Source organism: Orycteropus afer, unplaced genomic scaffold (assembly GCF_000298275.1).
Source record: "Orycteropus afer afer isolate SDZICR_OR568_19922 unplaced genomic scaffold, OryAfe1.0 scaffold00649, whole genome shotgun sequence".
Classification (NCBI taxonomy): Eukaryota; Metazoa; Chordata; class Mammalia; order Tubulidentata; family Orycteropodidae; genus Orycteropus; species Orycteropus afer.
The window spans coordinates 530,091-536,437 of NW_006922236.1; positions in this window are offsets into that span (position 1 = coordinate 530,091).

The following is a 6,347-nucleotide window of genomic DNA, read 5'->3' on the forward strand; positions in this document are numbered from 1 at the left end:
TTGGGCAATCTACTTCCATAGTGATACTGCCTCGGAAACCAAAGGAGGGGTTGCTATGAGTCAGATTTGACTCAACGGCAGTGAATTGGTTTTGTTTTGTTTTTACTATGACTGTGGAGTCATCTATTTGTCTTTTGAATTCTGTTAAAGTCTGATTTATGTATTTTGATGCTCTTTAGTTGGGTCCATAGATATTTGTTTTGGTAATGTCCTCTTGTTCAGTCAATCCTTTAATCATTATATAATTCCTTCCTTGTCTCTTATGGTGTTTTTCGCCTTAAAGTCACTTTTACCAGAAATTAATATCACCACTCCTGCTCTTTTATAGTTGCCATTTGCTTGATATATCTTTTTCGAACTTTGGATTTTTAGTCTGTTTTTGTTTTTGTCTCTAAGGTGTGTCTCTTGTAGACAGCATATTAATGGGTTGTATTTTCTTATCCAGTCTGCAGCTCTCCATCTCTTGAGTGGCGAATTGAATCCATTTATATTCAGCGTAACTGTTGGCAAGTATGAATTTGATGCTGTCATTTTGTGATTTTTTTTTTTTTGTGGTGTTGCTAATTTTTTTGTTCTGTATTATTTTCTGTGCTCAGCTCATTTTGTTTATGAATCATGTTATCACTTCCTTCATTGCTATTGTTTTAATATTTGCTAAATATAGTATGTTCTTGTTTTCTTTTTTAGTTTGATGTGAAGGTTTATCATTTTTCTTTGAGATTACCCTGTGATTTATAATTTTTTTCCCAAGTTTAGAACAGTCTATTCTATCTTGTAATTGTCTTGACTTCCTTACCATTTAGAAGTTCTGCAACTACAGATTTTTTTTCCCTTTCTTTGGTTTGTAGTTGTCCTCATTTGTCAATTGATATCTCTGGTTCCTGGTTTACAATCTTGTAAGCTTATTTACTTTGAATACTTCCATAAGTTGGTTTCTGGGTTATGTCATCATGTTGGTTGTTGTCTCCTGTTGTTGGATCTCTGTCCAAAAGACTTCCTTTAGCATCTCTTGTAACAGTTGATCTGATTTTAGCAAATTTCCTTAATTTCTTCTCATCTGGAAAAGTTCTAATTTCACCATTGTATTTGAGGATTTTCTCTTTTTTTAGAAGGCTTTAGTTAACTTGGGGATTGTCAGCTGGTTGGGTGGAATTATTATTCTTTTTGTATCCCTTCTAACTGATACTGTGTGTATCTCTTACCTAAATGACTGAAATACTGGCAGTAATCCAGTTAACTATCAAGAGAACCCAGTTGGAGCCTCTAACCTGTTAATAGATTTTTATATGTACTGAGAAATAAACAATTTCTTGGTGCATACAAAATACATCAGATTTAAAATAAATTATCATATTTAGCATAAATTATCACAGTGCACTTAATCAAATATTTAGCTCAAATGAGTGTATTTAATGGCACCAGTACTTAATTTTCTCATTTGTAAGTAATCAGCTGTTTTGTATAGCATTATGGAGCTCTGGTAGCATAGTGGCTAAGGCACTTGACTGCTAACCAGACGGCTGGCGGTTCAAACCCACTAGCCACTCCTCGGAAGGAAGGTTGGGCAATCCTACTTCCGTAGTGATACTGCCTCGGAAACCCAAGGAGGGGTCGCTATGAGTCAGGTCTGACTCGACGGCACATAACAACAACAACAACAACAACATGACCAGCTCTGTAGATGGCATGTTTGTGAATTCATTTGCTTCAAAAAGATGAAACAGGAATAGTGAAGTAAAAAGAAGGCTGAATCCATCTGGAGGAATGAATCATCTGTGCATGACATTTAAAGGCAGTGATCATTGTTAGTAACAACATGATATTGTAAGCCTGAAGATGTTTCGATTCTCTTTAATAGGCTGCCTTCTTTATCCCCTTCCATTTCACATTGATTCGGCTGAGGGAAATTAAAACAAAATAATTACTATTTTTCTTAAGATTGACCATTCACAACTTCTTTTCTTTGAGGAAAGGAATAGGAAGGAGGAAGGCAAGTAGGGAGCCTTCTAGATACAGTGACTATGTGTTCCAAATTCCTGCATGCACATGATACATTATTTAAAACTTGGACAAATCATGGAAAATTGAAAATATATGATCACTGCAGTAACTTGAGGGCACCATGGTGGTGCGATAATTAAGTGCTCAGCTGCTAACCAAAAAGTTTGTGGTTTGAACCCTTCCGATGGCGCCATAGGAGAAAATATTTGGTGACCTGCGTCCATAAAGATTACAGCCTACGAAACCTGGTGGGGCAATTCTCTGTCATATAGGGTCATTATAAGCCAGAATTGACTTGTAGCATACAACAACAGTAATCTTGGGGAGCATTTTTTACAACAGATGGCCAAATGATCATAGATCTCTAAGCATGTGGGCTGTATTAGTTTTTTTGTGAGTTGTAGGGATCCATGCTGGATTCAAAAATTGGAAGTAAATGTGAGTTAGGCACAGGAGACCCTGATTATACCTATTTACTTTAAAAAATGAAGAATCCACCATTTCATTTATAATGTAATTTTAATGGAATTAAACTGTGAACATTCTTATGGATTGACTTGTGTGTCCCCCTAAAGTATCTGTTAAAAATCTTAATCCTTGTAACTATGGTTTTAAACTCATTTGGGAATGGATTTTCTTTTTTATGTTAATAGACAGTATTAGTGTTGATTGTGTTTTAAATCTCTTTTGAAATGTAAAAGGAGCATATTCAGCAAGTGGCAAGAAAGCAAAGATAGAGGAAGATAGATGCTGCACCACATGAAGATTGTCAAGGAACCAGGGGACAAGGGCCTTCCCCCAGATGCGACAGAGAGAAAGCCTTCCCATAGAGCTGGTGCTCTAAATTCTGACTTCAAGCTACCTAAACTGTGAAAAAATAAATTTGTTTGTTAAAGCTACCCCTTTGGAGTTCTGTTGGTGTAGTGCCTAAGGCCTTTGACTCTAACCAGAAGGCTGGAGGTTCAAACCTACCAGTCACTCCTGAGAAGGAAGATTGGGCAATCTACTTTATAGTGATGTTGCCTTGGAAACCCAAGGAGGGGTCTCTATGAGTCAAAAACGACTTGACAGCAGTGAGTTTTTAGTGAGTGTGGTATTTCTATTATAACCCCGTTAAAAAATTACACAGTTGTACCTTGTTTAGGGAGCTCTGCTGGCATAGTGCATAAGGCATTTGACTGCTAACCAGAAGGCTGGTGGTTCAAATCCACCAGCTGCTTGTCGGAAAGAAGGTTGGGCAATCTACTTCTCTAGTGATACTGCCTCGTGAAGCCAAGGAGGGGTTGCTGTGAGTCAGCTCCGACTCCACAGCAGTGAGGCTTTTTTTTTTTTTTAACGTTTAAGTTAGAATAACTAACCAACCCAAACTTGCTCTAATAACCTGTTAAAGACCCAAACTAAACCTTGCCATTGATTCAGTTCTGACTTAAAGTGATCCTAGTAGCAGTCCATTTATGTAACAATATTGTGGGCAGAAGAGCTCCTCTGTTAGTGTATAAGGTACATATTTTTGCCTGAAGATCTCAGTGACAGCATTTACTGGGTGAGTATTTATTGAGTGCCTATTAAATCAACTTGATGGCAGTGGGTTTAGTTGGCTTTTATCAATTTTCACACTTTGTAAACACTGCAAATATAATAATGAGCAAAAGGTTCCTGCCAGCATAGAACTTTACCACTAGACTTGGATGCCTCAGGCTTACAACATTTTCCTTTGTATTTGGTGAATTTGTGTACTGGTAAAAATAGAGATTTTTTAACATTAACTAATTTTTGATTGTGAGGTGGGGGTAAGGGAGGGAATTCAGGCTTTCTACTCCAGTTAAATATGACATTGCTAATACGATGCATTTGTACCAGATTTTCACATATTGTGGCCTATTTTTCCTCATTATATAATTTAGTTAGTAGCATATAACCTAGCCTTTTGCATTCTCCATGCAAAGCATATTCTGTCTGAAAATATGGTTCTGATTGCTTGTGGAAACAAGAGCATCTAAAATGAATGTGCATTGCATGTCACTTATAAATCATATTTCCTTATATACCACCCTATTTGCTTCAGTTGGAAAACTCTGAGAATATGTGTATTTGACTGTTAACCAGAAGGTTGGTGGTTCAAACCCACCAGCCTTCCCTCGGAAGGAAGGTTGGGCAGTCTACTTCCATAGAGATACCTCCTTGGAAACCCAAGGGCTATGAGTTGAATTGACTCTACGGCAGTGAGTTTTTTTTTTTTTTTTTTTAACATATCTATAAACTGTGGTCATATTTGGTAGCACCGAGCATGTTCATCATAGTTATGGTTTGCCTACTTAAATATCACTAAATTCATGTTCAAGAAACAAAAGCAAGATAGTGAGCAAGGTGAGTGATGGATCTGACAAAATTTAGATGATTACTCCCTAGACATCTAGAGAATGGCAAGATTAGGACCAGCAAAGTTAGGTAGGTTTGGAGCCCTTTCCTTTCTTTGTTTTCTTTCCTGTTTCACTCTCTGCTAACCTGTAATATCCCCTCCCTGCCTTCTTAATATAGTCTCTGGTCCTCTAGATCTCTCCATCAAAAACACACTTGGGTTTCTTTTTCTGTATAGTGCCATTTCTATACCTTTTAAATCATTGTGTAATTTATTTGCTTCTCTCCGTTTCCACTGCTGTTACCCTAGTTCTGATAGATAGAAGCAGCCTCCTTATTGCTCTCTTCTGCCTAAAACTTGTTCTGTTCTGGTTCATTCATTCTTTATCTTGAAGCCAGAATAATTTTTCTGAGATGCAAACTCAGGAATTCAGAGAGCTTTCCTAGATGATATTCCCTGGTTGAACGTAGTTTTTGGCCTAGAAGGGGGCTAGATAGAGTATGCCAAGTAGAGGGAGTAGCATTTACAAAGGCGTATAAATACTCAGATGTTTTAAACCATTGCATTATCTGTACAGCAGGGAGATAGCCTTCCAGAAAGGCTGCTTTAATAGTTTATACATCCTGGCAAAATCAGTCATATTACATTATGTTGTAGTTATGTGCCGTGGACTTGGACCTGACTCATAGTGATCCCTCCTTGGGTTTCTGAGGCGGTATCACTGCAGAAGTACATTGCCTAACCTTCTTTCCGAGGAGTGGCTGGTTAGCAGTCAAGTGCTTTAGGCACTACGCTACCAGAGTTCCTATATTACATTATAGTGGTGTATTTTTGCTTTAAGGTAAATTTACATTACAGTTTTGTGCCTTGCTTCTTGTAATAGAGTTCAATATGGGATACCTGATTTGTCAATTTGAAGCTCTGGTGGCATAGTGCCTAAGACATTTGACTGCTAACCAGAAGGCTGGTGGTTCAAAACCCACCAGCCTCTCCTCAGAAGGAAGTTTGGGCAGTCTACTTCCGTAGTGATACAGCCTCGGAAACTGAAGGAGGGGTCACTATGAGTCGAATCTGACTTGATGGCAGTGAGTCTAGTTTTTCTTGGTTTGGTTCTTTCGTTTATATCTACCAGATTATTCTTACTGATACTTACCTGAATTATTTGATTGTTCTACCATGTGTGATTGGTTAACGTTGTTGTTATTAGTAGCCATCAGGTTGATTCTAATTCATAGTGACCCCATGCACAATAGAATGAAACACTGCCCTCTCCTGTGCCGTCCTTATAATCCTTGCTGTGCTTGAGCCCATTGTTGAAGCCACTGTGTCAATATATAGCAGTGGCTAGTTTCTCATGATGCTCAATATTACTGCTCAACTCTCCAAATATCTTTCATAAATTGGCGTCTCCTGATGAGGACAGAAGTTGCCAGTTAAACTACTAAGTAAAAGCAATATATTAGCATAGGAATCACCCCGAAGACAGTAAATACAGGTACCATCTGTTTATTAGCTTACCATTGTTGGCTGTTAACTACTTTTTGGACAGTAGATCCTAGTGGAGTCTGTTGTGTATTTCCATTGCTAATCAAAGACTGGACATGGCTATAGCAGACAGTAAAGCTGTTAAACTGGAAAGAGACCAAGAAACGTAAGTGATGATAAAAATATATTTTAGAAGTAAAGTTAATAAGTTAGTTTATGGTTCTAAACAATGGATTGATACCTTTTTCTGTGGTACTGACAATGTAAGATTGAGGCATATAATCATACTAGCATGTTTGTGGTAAAGATATGTCATTGTTTTTAACTTTCAACATTTACTGTTTTATTCTTTCAATGATATTTTGGCTATGAATTACATAATTATATTATGTAATTAAGTATATTATTGATATATTAATATACTATTGGGGAGCTCTGGTAGCATAGTGGCTAAGGCACTGGACTGCTAACCAGAAGGCTGGTGGTTCAAACCCACCAGCCA